This window comes from Phasianus colchicus, chromosome 8 (genome assembly GCF_987193195.1).
Source record: "Phasianus colchicus chromosome 8, bPhaCol1.hap1.1, whole genome shotgun sequence".
In the NCBI taxonomy this organism is placed as follows: Eukaryota; Metazoa; Chordata; class Aves; order Galliformes; family Phasianidae; genus Phasianus; species Phasianus colchicus.
The window spans coordinates 3,328,609-3,342,336 of NC_143443.1; positions in this window are offsets into that span (position 1 = coordinate 3,328,609).

The window sequence follows — 13,728 nt, forward strand, 5'->3', positions numbered from 1 at the left end:
TTAATTTTTTTTAATTTTTCCAAACCAGCTCACCTATTCTTTATCATTTTTTAAACTGGATGACCAAAACTTGACCCTATGTTCCAAACAATCTAAAAAGTACTTCATACAATGTTAACAGAATACCGTGGAGGCAGCTGTTTTTCCCTCTTCACCCAAGCCAATATCCTACTAAATAAATTGTACTGCTGCTAACGTAGCAGAATGGGGATTTAAATGTGTCATACTAACTTTGATTTCCTTTACAAAGACCAGATATAAACTCACGCTTTCTAGGTATCTCCAGGTCTGCTAATTCTGCGTACGTTAATTTAGAACACTGATTTTAAAAGCAGGGGATTCATGACTGCAAATACTTTATGCTGGTGTTAGAGAAATATTTGCAGTATGTAAACTTCCATGTAAGAAGTTGTCTGCATGAAGTTGCTGTAAGTGAGGAGCTGCAAAGCCAGTATTGAACTTGGACTCCATTCCAGGCCACAAACACAGTAAGCTATGATCATATACTTGCCCCTGCTTCAAATAATACACACACAATACAATAACACAATAATAATGGAGTAACAGGCTATATATCTGTAACTGTGCCAAGTCAGGTGGCATCTAGCAGTGTTCTTTATTCACACATAACAGGAAAAGTCTGTAGAGACCGCAGACATGAGAAGCCCCATCAGAGAGAGCAACTGCAGATCAAACATGAGTCATGTATGATTCCCTGAGAAGCGCTTTCGAGTAAGAGCCCATATCCAAGCCCCTTCCCCAGAGCTGCACAAAGTCATTCAGTATGAGCTGGTGATACCTGGCTCCAGTACTTGCCTTGCTGCTTCTCCAGTTCAGGACCAGCGCAGAGGAGCAAGAGGAAATGCTGGAGACAGCTTGGATAGGAAGCTCTGGATGGGCTGACCTCTGGATAGGAAAGACAGTTAATTTACATTTTCCAAAATAATTCAGGGCCCTGTTTTATAATTCATTTTGAGGCCAGCTTGGTCTTGGCACTTAATCTAACCTGAAAGATGAGGCTTTCTGATAGAATTAGACATTCCCATTAGCAATGTTCAGAAAGGAGAAATTACAGTGCACATTTCCACTAGCTCTAATGGTTGAAGCCTGAGCTTTGGAGGGAGGCTGTTGATTTCCAGGAATATATAATCATTTCTGCTTTCAATTTCTTTTCATCCCTAAGGTCTGTCAGAAAATGGGCATTTTCTTCACTAAGAGGCTTCCATACAAGCATCCCTGCATTGCTATCTGTTCTTCTTGTCATCATTTCATTTCCTGAATAATTTCACAGCTCACTGCTCTGACCTTCTCATAAACGTTCCATTCTTTCCAATTTGAGAGAACTACAGCATCACTAGTGATTTATTTGGATTTTATCTATGGCTAATTATGACTGATTTCAATAACCTGTTTCTCATGCTCTCGCAAACTATTGATTAGCACACGTGTTCTTTAAAACACTTGCCTCAGATTCACACACTGAATTAACTCACAATTCCTACAAAAGATAATAGATAACATGATCAATCATTCCTACTGCCACAAAATGAGCACAAGCATCTCTTAACCTTGTTCTGCCTGACACTGTACATGTGACCATGTAAGAACAGTTCACGGTAATAATTAATCTGTTGTGTTCTCTACAGAATAAGGTAATAAACAGCTTAATCAAACAAAAAGGACTTAAAGGCTCGTGTGCCCACTACTGATTATAGCTGCAGACAAGGAAAGAAAAATAAATAATATCATTTGTATGGGTGTTCTATACGTATAAATATATATTACATGCAATGCAGTGCAACTGAAGGTCTAACTGGAGCTCCTTAATGGGATACCTCTACAATCGATGGAAGAAAAGCAGCACTTTGGAAAACAGTTTTTCCTGGCCGTTGCATTTCCTGAATGGGATGTGATGAAGGGAAAGACTAAACAGCCAAATTAAACCAGCTCCCTGGCATTCAGAAGCCTGAATGTAGTTGAAATGAGCCTCACTGTCCGCGTTTAAATTATGCCTATGCTAGGCCTGTTTTTATACAGCCTCGATGCTATCAAGTAACAACTCCAACACAAATAAACACTTTGTTAATGAGCTTCTAACATCATAAATACTGGTCATTAAAATAAATCTAAACTGTTATTGCTAATGCAAAAGAAAGTTTGAATAGAAACATTTTTATAGCTCTTTTCTAGATCTAATCCTTGCAAATCCTTCATTATTTTTGGAAGCTCTAAACAAGCCTGATGTTACAAACACGTGTTTGACATGTGAATGGATCTAGGTCTACACATTTTATTTAGCTGGCCTTTTGCATTAGGTCCTGTTTCACACTTAGTGAAGCAAAGCCAAATGGTCACCAGAAAAAGAACTTCTGGTGTAACATGAAAGAAAATAGCTTTTTGCAGCCTGTAATAGAGTACTCCCACTGAACTATAGGGGAAAGAGCAAAGCACAGAATGGGACTGACCGGCCCTTCTAATTGAGTTTTACTCCACGCAACCTGAAATTGCTTTTCCTCCAAGAATCCCTAAGCGTACGGGCAATTGCAAACAAATACATTACGATGCAGAGGTCTCAGAAGTTTTTTAATTCCTTCAATTTTTTATTTTTTAACACTGGCGTAGAGATAAAGCATGGTTCGTGGCCTGCAGCCTTTCTGTAAGTAGTTAGAAGTAGGTTTCCCCATGGATAGAAAGGCTACAGACTAAGCTCAGTAGCTATGTGCTGCTGCTAAGCACCATGTGCATGCCGTCAGCCAGCAAGTACAGCCATCCCTCATGCCCTGCCACGACACTTCAGTGCTTCTCCAGAAACCACATCGGGAAATGGGAGAGAACTAAAGGTACACCGGGGACACTGAAGATAGAAAGGCAGGCAGGAGCTGCAAAATCTGGAACGTAGACATTGTTCCTTCCATGGCAAACACAAAGATTCACTTACCTCTTTTTAATTGCAAAAATGACTCCTAAGGAGAATATCTTTCTGTTATGTTGCTTTCTAAATAAATGTCAGTAACAACATCACAAAGCTAAAATTATTAAGACTGATTCATTAAAAAAAAAAAAAAAAAAAAAACAGTTAGACCTTGGAAAACCACTTCCTTACAGTCAACAGCAGTATAGCTCTGCCTCTAGGGAGCTCAGAATGCCTCTCAAGCGAGTTTTCTCTGCCCAAGGTTCTCTTACAGGAAATACATTTCAGGTAACTGCAGAGCTGTTACCTAACATTTCTGCAGATAGGAAGCAGATAAAACACAACGCAATACCAAAACCACTTTTGCTAAAGCTGGCAATGAAGCTTACTATCACCTAACAGCTGTTCAGTAGCCCACATTAAGTGAACGCGTAGCTCCAGCAAAAGTCCAACCAGAAAAATGCTGAGAGTAGAAACCATGCCATCAGAGATGCAATCTACATATTGTTTTTTTAGCCGGGGCAGTAGAAAAGTCAAAATTCAAACATGAGCACCAGCAGGAGCACAGGCACAGATGGAGCATAGTAGCACTCCAAGAACTGGCAGTTACAGCCAGAGGATGGCAGGATAGGAGGAAAATGTCCCCAGAGCTTCAAAACACCAAAGTGAAGCTGCAGCTCTGCCAACTGGATGTTTTGCATGGCCACACTTGAAGTTCATTTTCAAGTTTAATTTTTTTGAGAGATGTGTAGAATCAGATAGGCCCCACCATCTGGTTTCAAGGTATCCACAGGAAAAAATGTAGAAGCCCCCAGCAGCACTGTCACTCCACTGCATTCTTCACAGTCCCTGCAGCAGACTTTGTTTGCAAAGGCACTGCCTCTGGGTCTGTGCTTACACACGTGGCTCTGCCCCATGCAGCAGCAGCTTAGTTTTCCAACTCAACAGCCATACCAACTATTCAAGTGCTAGATGTGAATTAACCTTAGATTATAGCTCTGAATGCCCCTGAGGCATAGGTATAGCATAAAGTGCAAATGCAAAGTTAATTCCAAGTCCATTCCCTCATGAAGCACCAGATGTAGGCATTCCCTCATCTCTAGGAACAACCTGATGCACTTTTCAACCATGGGTGATATCCTGTACTGGAAACCCTGGGGTTCATCTTCCTCCTACGCACCGTTTGTAACACGTGAGGACAGAGTTCACCTTTTCCAAGGTACTTTTTGCTTCCTGCTGATGCTGGCAACAACAGGGCAGAATGTTCAGATAGCATATACCTGTTCTGAATACCTACAAGAATACATCTTGCCTGTCATCTGAATTACCAGCCTCAAGATTTAATACAGGACGATGTAGAACAGCATATTTGCAGTAGGCATCCTTCAAAACACGAGATGTGTGTTTTTTCTACAGTTCATTCCAAATTCTACTCCATTTGGGACTTCTTTATTTCAAATCTAAAAAGTCTATTTGTATGAAACCAAATGAACTTCAATAAGCCCAAGGAAGCAAAATACCATATGGCATATTCAGATTCACGGAGCTGCTACCCCGCTTAATAAATCTTCCTTTACATACATTTTTGATAAAAGCATTGTATCCTACAGGGATTTTAATTTTATGTCTCAAAAGGAGGTTAATATATTAAATTTCACTGTATACAGATTAAATGAGGACTTTTGAAAATTCTCAAACTTATCTGCTCAACTAAATAAGTTTTCTGACTTTGCACTTGGGGTAATTATAATAGAGTTTTTGATCCCTGGGTAGATGGATGTAATAGTCCTATAAATCCCAGATTTTCAGCATCTTCAAAGACTATAAAATGTTTATGAGAGAATATGGTTTTAGAGACATCTGGTGGTTATATAAGCCTAAAGAGAGAAATCAACTGTGAACGTATTAAACATAAATTCTACTTTTTCAACAAAAGCGTCCTGTAAAGAGAAAAAGAGATCAGCTTATTCACTGTCTGTGCATAGCGAGGCAGAAAATTTGCCACAGGAGGTGGCCTTGTTTATGGTGACTTGCCAGCTTTGCTCACATTTGAAGAAAAAATAATTTTTCGAAATAAAAGTGCGTAATTAATGTATGTTTTCTACAACAGTAGCTCAGTCAAGGGCAAGAGATTGGCGACCCTGAATATTTTAAACAGTACTGCTAAACAAAATCATCATCCCTGCCTGCTTCCAGTTAGCAAATCTTTTGTTCTAACTTCTGGTGTGCTTGCTTTTTTTTATTTTTTTTTGTATAAAAGTTCATGACTCCCCAGTATAATTTTACTGCAATGCTTGTCTGCTCCTAGAACAGCTCAGAAACAAACTAGGATGGCTAAACTTGTCAGGATCAAAATACAAGTAGGATACAAGTACTCAGAGGTGAAGTAAAAGATGCATGTCTTTTTATATTCATTAATAACATACTTTAATGACTATCAAAGTGATTTATAAGGACTCTTAATTTAAGTATAGAGCCTTATTAAAACTTCAATGATACAGTACCACATCTAAGCATCCTCTGCAACCCCACCGAACTTTTACTGTTACAGTGATGTAAATACAAAAGAGAAGGAAGAAAAACAATCCCCACTTCAGTAAAAAAAAAAAAAAAAAAAAAATTACTTCCATCTTAAATATGAATTAAAAAGCTGAATTGGCCTCACTTTCCATAACCGAGATGACAGGGATGCTACTGCAAAAGATCCAAGCCCACGCCATAGTACTGATCCAAAGCATTTAAAGCAAAAGAATTCACAGCTTCTGCTGTCTGGGGAAGGATTGCTCCTTTGGGTGTTTAGGTGGGTAGGGAGGCCCTGTGCTTCCACCACTTTGGTGTTTCTAGCCCACTGGCAAATTTCCTGACTATTTCAGGAGCATCTGTTTTATCAAACAACGTGTTGCACTCCTTAGCTCCGATTGCCTCCCTGTTCATGACACTGCTGTTACCCATCTTCACACTCCCTTCCTTTCCTTGGCTCATGTGCATTATAATAAATTTCTGCTAGAGCTATAATTGCCTAACAAAAAACAATCTGTTCAAGAAGACAGAAGTTTCTTGGGCAGTTGGTTGTTGAACAGCAGAGCTACCAAATATAAGAATCAATGTTCTCAGATGCAACCAACCCCAAGTAAGACCAAAACAAAAATCGTGTCCTCACCGTTTCACTGCCAGCAGTTTCATCCCAACAGCACTGTGCAAATGCTTTTTTGGGGGCAACACCCCATTTCTGCAGCAGAAAGCATTGTCACAAACCTTTATCTGATGCTAACATACAGCACTGCTTACAAACAATATTTGCCCACTTATTTTCAGCGAAGAAATTAATTGGCTCAGGAAGAAAATGTATTTTATTTTAAACTTTCTGAGCATGAAACAGCAGAAATTGTCATTCTAACTAGGGCTTTCTCACACATTTTTTCCCATCCAACCAGTTTTCTCTTAAAAGTTTTAACTTTGAATGTAATTTACATGCAATGAGCTGCATTACTATTTCATTATGTTTGAAATTATACACGTACATAATTCAGGATATTTAAAGCCATGGTTGCTGTAGAAACTATAATTATATTTCTTGTTAAATCATTAAAGTTAACATCATTTACAAAATTACACAGTATTATGCAGGGTTGGGAACAGCGAAGTGTGAGGCAACTTTACAACTGAGCTCTTCATATATATATCAGGAAATGAAAAACTAAGGCATCTCCAAAGACTATGAATAGTGTAAGGAGCTGAAATCCCATCTCAGAAATAATTTGACCAGTTCTGCCTGTTGTTTTATATTTACAGTTTGCATTCATTGAAACGTCTTCTGAGGGCAGTTGATACACTAAAAATTTACTACAAGTTCCAGCAGGAGTGGTTTGCTCTAGCAAGGGCAACATCTACAGTACAGAAGAAAAATTCAAGCTGTTGGTTTTCTGTCTTACTTGGATCCCACGGAGGATTTCCCTTTCCCCTCCAAAACACACTCTTCACCAAGCCCCTCCATCCTATCAGTGACTGATGGGAATCTCCTGACTCCTACCCAGGAGCAGCCCTCAACAAGGACAAGGATGTTTCAGCCCAGTTTGTCTGCAAGCAGAGCCTCACCACTCAGTCAATGCATCAATATGGGATGCTGAGAAACACCACATGTGGAAGGGACACTTCGCACATACACAAGAGCACCAAAATTGCTCCCATCGTAGCTAATTATTTTCTGTCCTCACAAACCTGGGAGAGAGTACACATGGTGCTCTTGACATGCTACTGCAAGACAAAAACTCCATTTGTATCTACAAATGGAAATGCCTCTGCATACAGAAGTCCAGGAGTATGCAACAGAGGAATACACAACAAAATAGCTTTAAAATTGATACTCCACCACTTCTGCAAAAATATGAGCCATTTCCACAAAGAGAACAGCTGTAGGCTGATATTTGGTTCCTTTTAATCACATGAAAGCTGTCTGAATTAGTCATGTCTCATGTTCCAAGCCACAACAGAATTAGTATTCAAGTGCACATCACCTAGATCATTACTTAAATTATCATCATTTGTCATGTGAATCCTTGCCTCCCTCACTAGTGATAATCCATTGTTAATTGAAATGTTGTGCAATACAAAACCTGCTGGGAGAATCTTAAAAATGTTAGACTACTCATGTTAAGATGTGCTACTAGATCATTGGTACAAAGATGCATGAGTCTCCTCTGCTGAATGCCCAAAGTTATTTCAGCCATCAGCATTGATTTTATGTGCTTCATTATACTGTAGCTTTCCTTATAATTTCTAGAGAATTGCAATTCTATTTAAAAGGCATTTCTATAGGGAATAATTATTATTTGCATTGACTGAGAAACAACTGGAAAAAATAACACAAGACAGAAAAATAGCCAGTGCATTGTTGCAGTCAGGATTCTCTCAGTGAGACCATGTGCAGCTAAGCAGACTTCTTAAAATACAGCTGCTTCAGAGACTGGCAGCTTCATAAGGTATGCAATGTAATCCTCAGGAAAGAAAAGTGAGAAAGGATAAAAAGAAGAATATTATTCCTTCTCCCTTCCTGCAGCTGAAGGATAAGGAATCAGAGGACATGATCTGGACAGGCTGGATAGCTGGGCTGAAGCCAATGGGATGAGGTTCAACAAGACCGAATACTGGGTCCTGCACTTTGGCCACAACAACCCCAGGCAAGGCTACAGGCTTGGGGAAGAGTTGCTGGAAGACGTGTAGAGGAAATGGACCCGGGGTTATTGATAGATGCTTGGCTGAACATGAGCCAGCAGTGTGCCCAGGTGGCCAAGAAGGCCAATGGCATTTTGGCTTGCATCAGGAACGGTGTTGCCAGCAGGAACAGGGAAGTGATTGTCCCCCTGTACTCAGCTTTGGTGAGGCTGCACCTCGAGTACTGCATCCAGTTCTGGGCCCCTCACTGCAAAAAGACATTGAGGTCCTGGAGCGTGTTCAAAGAAGGGCGCCAAAGCTGTTGAGGGGTCTGGAGCACAGGCCTTATGAGGAGCGGCTGAGGGAGCTGGGATTGTTCAGTCTGGAGAAGAGGAGGCTCAGGGGAGACCTTATTGCTCTCTATAACTACCTGAAGGGAGGTTGTGGTGAGCTGGGGGTCGGCCTCTTCTCTCATGTGACTGGTGATAGGACTAGGGGGAATAACTTCAAGCTATGCCAGGGGAGATTTAGGCTGGACATTAGGAAATACTACTTCACTGAAAGAGTGGTCAAGCCCTGGAATTGGCTGCTCAGGGAGGCGGTGGAGTTACTGACCCTGGAGGTGTTCAAGGAACGTTTGGATGTTGTGTTGAGGGACGTGGTTTAGTGAGAACTATTTGTGATAGGTGGATGGTTGGACTGGATGATCTTGTATGTCTTTTCTAACCTTAGTGATTCTGTGACTTGCATATTATCCGACTCACCAGAGCTAACACCATCTCAAGACATCACACAGCCCTCTCACAGCTGCAAGAAGAATCATCTGAGTTTTCTTTTCTGCTCTTGCAGCCATCCGTGCTCATCCTGCAAGACATCTAGACTCTTCTACTATTTACCTCTCCTCTTCTGCTTTAAGTCTTTGCATACCTGCACAAGGCAGGAATTGGAACCTGGATAAATTCAAATATTTCTACCACTTATTTCCTCTTTTGTATTTATAAAATCATGTCTATCAGTTCTGAATACCAGTCCTCTCTTTCCTGTTCTGCCAGCTATCTAAACATGAAACTCAGTAACAAATACTGACAGCTTTTCATCCTTGAGTCATTTACGCCATGCTTCAGACTCCTCTCCATCCAGATGTCCCTCTCTTGCCCTTCCAATATCTGCCCTCCTAAGTCCAACTGTACTTTGTGCCCAGTGACCACCTGCACATTGCACTTAAGTATCCTTATTGTTTTTCCTCCCATGCTGCTTAGTGCACTTTGAAAGGCTTTCCAAAGACGACAGTTTCCTAGTTTCTTCCTTCAAAATCCTTCCCAACTTGTTCACATTACTATCTACAACCATTTGGGTAGGATGCTGATGTTGACACTATTCCACACGGTCTCCATCCAGAGATCTTGGGTACCACACAACATAAACCACCAACAAGTAATCCCCAGAGTGAGATGCATCAGTGGTGAGAGAAGCTTGGTCCAGTCCCCTCACCTCCCTGGAGCACAATTTCAGACGTGTTTTTCAGAAGACTTTAGTGCCACCTCAGCTGTGACCAGTGAAAAAGTGATCAATGAGCCACAAACAAAGTGCTCGCACATAGCTGTGGCAACATAGCAGATGTGAGTACAAGAATGAAAAGCATCTAAAGTCACTAGCCTTGAAGATAAAAATGCTTCAAGCAAAGATGCCCAGCTCTACATTATGGTCACTGTGTACAGAAGGCATTAATTGAGTCACTAAGTTTATTCTTTATATGGGTTACGCACTTCCCCACAGAGAAAGTTTAAAGCCAATATGGGATTGAATTTTTTTGCTCTGACTTTTAATAGCTTTCAGCTAGCAACTCATGGCTGTTCCTCAGTCCTTCACACACAGACTTTCATGAAACCATGTAAAGACTCTGCATCAGCTTCTTGGAGAAGGGCTGAGAATTTGGTAGAGGCAGCAACCATTTCCCTGGGATGGCACTGGGAGCTTAGAGAGCAAGCAAGTGGGACTGTAGAAGGCAGATATTGGACAGGATGAGTTTATATCTTCAGAAGCAGAAAGACATCTAATAAAACACAATCTCCTGCAGAGATAGAAAAGACATATCCTTTAAGTCACATGTACACTGTTCATGTGTACATTACAGTATCCAACTTTGGCTTTGTCCTTAACAAAATCCTTCTCAAACATGTGCTTGTGAATGGGAGGCTGACTTACTCTTAGCTCAAACTTGCTTCATGGTTTCCTCTCCTCCTTGAAAAGCTGATTAAGTACAGAAAAATAATGGTGAGTTCACATCCCCATCTTCCCCGAAAGCAGGTCATGATGAGGGAGGACTTCAGCCTGTTCCCACTGTTCACTATATACTTTTTTACAATTTACTAGACTATAAAGTCTAGTGGCACTTGACATAGTCCCAGGTGCTTGCATAACTATCATTTCACCTAGTCTTTCAAGCAGTGTCCCAAAAAGAAAAAAAAATCTGCTGTGCCACTTAATTTTTCCCATCACTCCTAATTACTTTTTATTCAAGCTTACTTTGCTGAATGACTATTAAACTGAGAAATTAAAAGCAAATCATTGTCATCTGTCATTCAGATTTCTGCAGTCTGAAATAGTTACTTCTAACTGGGAATCTATCAACCAAAGTCGTAACTGCTGATTTAATGAATGATTATAGTTTTGAAAAAGTATATTTATAGTTTTGAAAAAGCCATTTCAACGCTTTAAGCCAGTTAAAAATGATAAAACTCTTCAGTCTCATTGCAGGCTCATAACTGTTATTGGATTTACCAAGTATGATTAAAAGCCCATGAGTTGAGCCCAAACAAAAAAAATTACTGTAATTTGTATATATTTACTCTAACACTAACAGTATCACCAAGTTTTATTCAGAACTTACTCAAGTGAAACAACTGGGTAAGTATAAGTCTTCCTTAAAGAAAAAATAAATAAATAAAAAGGATTAATAATTGACAAGTCTATCTAAAGGCCACCAGTGTTATTAGAAAAAGGGCAACTTCACTGTTATCCCAGTTCATATATGAGCACCAGGACTCATCTTTCTATAAGGAACAGACACTGGAGAAGAGCACAGGAGAATGAAGCATATCCTGACAGCATCTGCATGCAATACTTTAAATTGTAAAGATTCTCATCTTTATTAAAGGTTAAGATTTTTATATGCTGTTGTGGCTGCCATCAACACTGCCAGCTACATCTTCCAGGTGTTAGGTAAAATACAAAAGAGTTTCATGCTTATCTACAACCTGGAAAGAGCTTTTAATATACATAAGCTATTATTGCTGCTTCAAATGTCTCCTATCTTATAATGCTGGCTCACAAGACCAGAGGTGGATGTTGGTGCTATGGCAAAAGAGGTTGAACCTTCCCATCGATATTCCATCACGTTTTGTTGCAGTGAGGCAGATGGCAGCAGAGGGGCAGTCTGACAGAACGGCACCTGATGTGGAAGTGAGTATGAAGCAAAGGTATGGAACTGAATTTCCCCGTGTGGGAAAAAATGATACTGACTACTGACCTTCACCGGTTCTTGCTGAACATTTATGGAGACCAAACTGGATGTGAGCACAGGGAGGCTGTGGGTGGTGTTTTCCAGCAATGGTGACAGCAACAAGACAGACAAGGCACGTTCTGGACAGCCATACAGATTGTTATGTCTGCAGCATGCAGGCTCTAGCTCATGGTAGGGACTATGTTGAAAAATAGTGCTTTGTAGCTGAGAATCTGCTCTATCAAATGGGGCTGTTGTGCTCTTTGTACCAGTTACAGGTTCCACAGAAATAAATCGGAGTAATTACTTTCAAAGCAATCTATATATAAAAGAGGAACAGATTTCTAGCACTGCCTCACCACGATGGGACAAGAATGAAAAGGCCTTTTTAATTATAACATTTTTTTTCCCCATAACATGTGAAAAATAGAAGTGAACAGGTGGGAAACGATACACTTATCTTTTTTTCCATTCTCCTTAAATTACAGTCCTGCCATCTGAGGGAGGACTCCTACCAGAACAGGTTATAATTTCATCTTGTCACTACATGCCAGTTCCGTATCTGACTAAAAGTTTTGTGCTTTTAGAACCCTCCCTTCTTGCCCTTTAAGTAGACAAGGCCCTTCAATGGGAGTGCCCTGAGTGAGCACCACGCAGTTGGGAAACGCATTTTAAAGCCAGTTATCTAAACATTACCCTCCTTTAATCACATCTCTGCTCTGTCTTGCTGTAGACTCACTTATTAATGTTGCTTTGGAGACAGCAAAATTTTCCCAAAAGATTCAGCTAATGATAAAATTCATCTTTTTAATATTTTTCTCATTGTCGGATATTTATCTGTTTTATTTCTATTTGTATGGAGGTGTCTGCTTTCATTTACAGTGGTTTCATTTGGCTTTTTACATTCTTGTGGGTTGTAAAAACAATATATATGGGGGAAATGACAACAGATTAATTTTACAAACATAATGCAGAGAGAGGAAGCCTACAAAGCTGTCCTCCCTCGTGTATCATTGCTGCTTATGGCATATGAATTTAGAAGTTCATTACTGGACAGTGTAACTCAAAAAAGTAAAGAATGTCACTTCTATTTACTGTTTGCAGATTTAGTGAATCTTCCTAATCTATCATGCAATATTTCATAACCCAGACAGAGGGAGAAGGAAAAAAATTAATCATTACTTACTCATGTACTTCAGTAACAGCTTTTCCTGGCTTAGCAAAAAGAGAAAAAAGGCCCAAACTTGAAGTTACCTCAATAAAATGAGTGACCTCTTGGTCAGCTGCCAGACCCAGGGCATAAATTCCAGTGTTCATCACCTCTTACGCCCGTGCTTTATGTATCCATGATCTTCATCTGGTCTGGATGGGTCTGCAGGGAACTGCCCCTTCACCACTATTAGTTTTTAAGTCTTTCTTACAAGCAACAGGAAGAAGATGAGTAGCCTCTGAATCCCAACAAACCCTAATCTCAGCTGCACAGGAAAGCAACAACAATCTCAGAGATAAAACCTGTTTCTAAATTTGTTAGCCAGACCATTTTTCCCTTATCAAGCAGTCTGTGCTCACACCAGGAAGAAACCACAACAGCCTCTCCCCTCAAAATGCCAGTGAATGGTTGAGGCAAAAGAGATCGGAGTCAAGTTTCCCAGAGTCAAGGCTTGCTCACACTTTTCTCTTCCACAGGCATTTTTCCACAGTGCTTTTCTCCCCACATGAGTTAAGTTACCAGTTTCTGGGTTTGTATGTTGGTTTGGAACAATTTCAGGTTGCAATGCAGAAAACAGCTTACCTGTGCAGATTTCACCCTCCTTCAGCCATTACACGCAGTTGCAGCCAGTCACCAAGTCCTCCTTCCTGTAGTACAAAAAGAATGAGAACCTCAATTCACATGGAATTTTCACTCTTTTCACATTACACAGCATTCCTATATTGGGAAAGATGCACACTGGAGATGTTTCTTCTCCCTGTACAGTAACATTTCTTTACTTCCAACACAGTAATGAGGGTGACAACAGCCCCTCAGAGAGTAAGGCATGTGCTGCAGCCACTGTTATAGTTAGCAAAACAGAAAACAGGGGTCAGTACTAGGTCCAGTCTCGGTCAATATCTTCATAAATGTCCTGGATGAAGGGATTGAGTCCACCCTCAGCAAGTTTGCTGA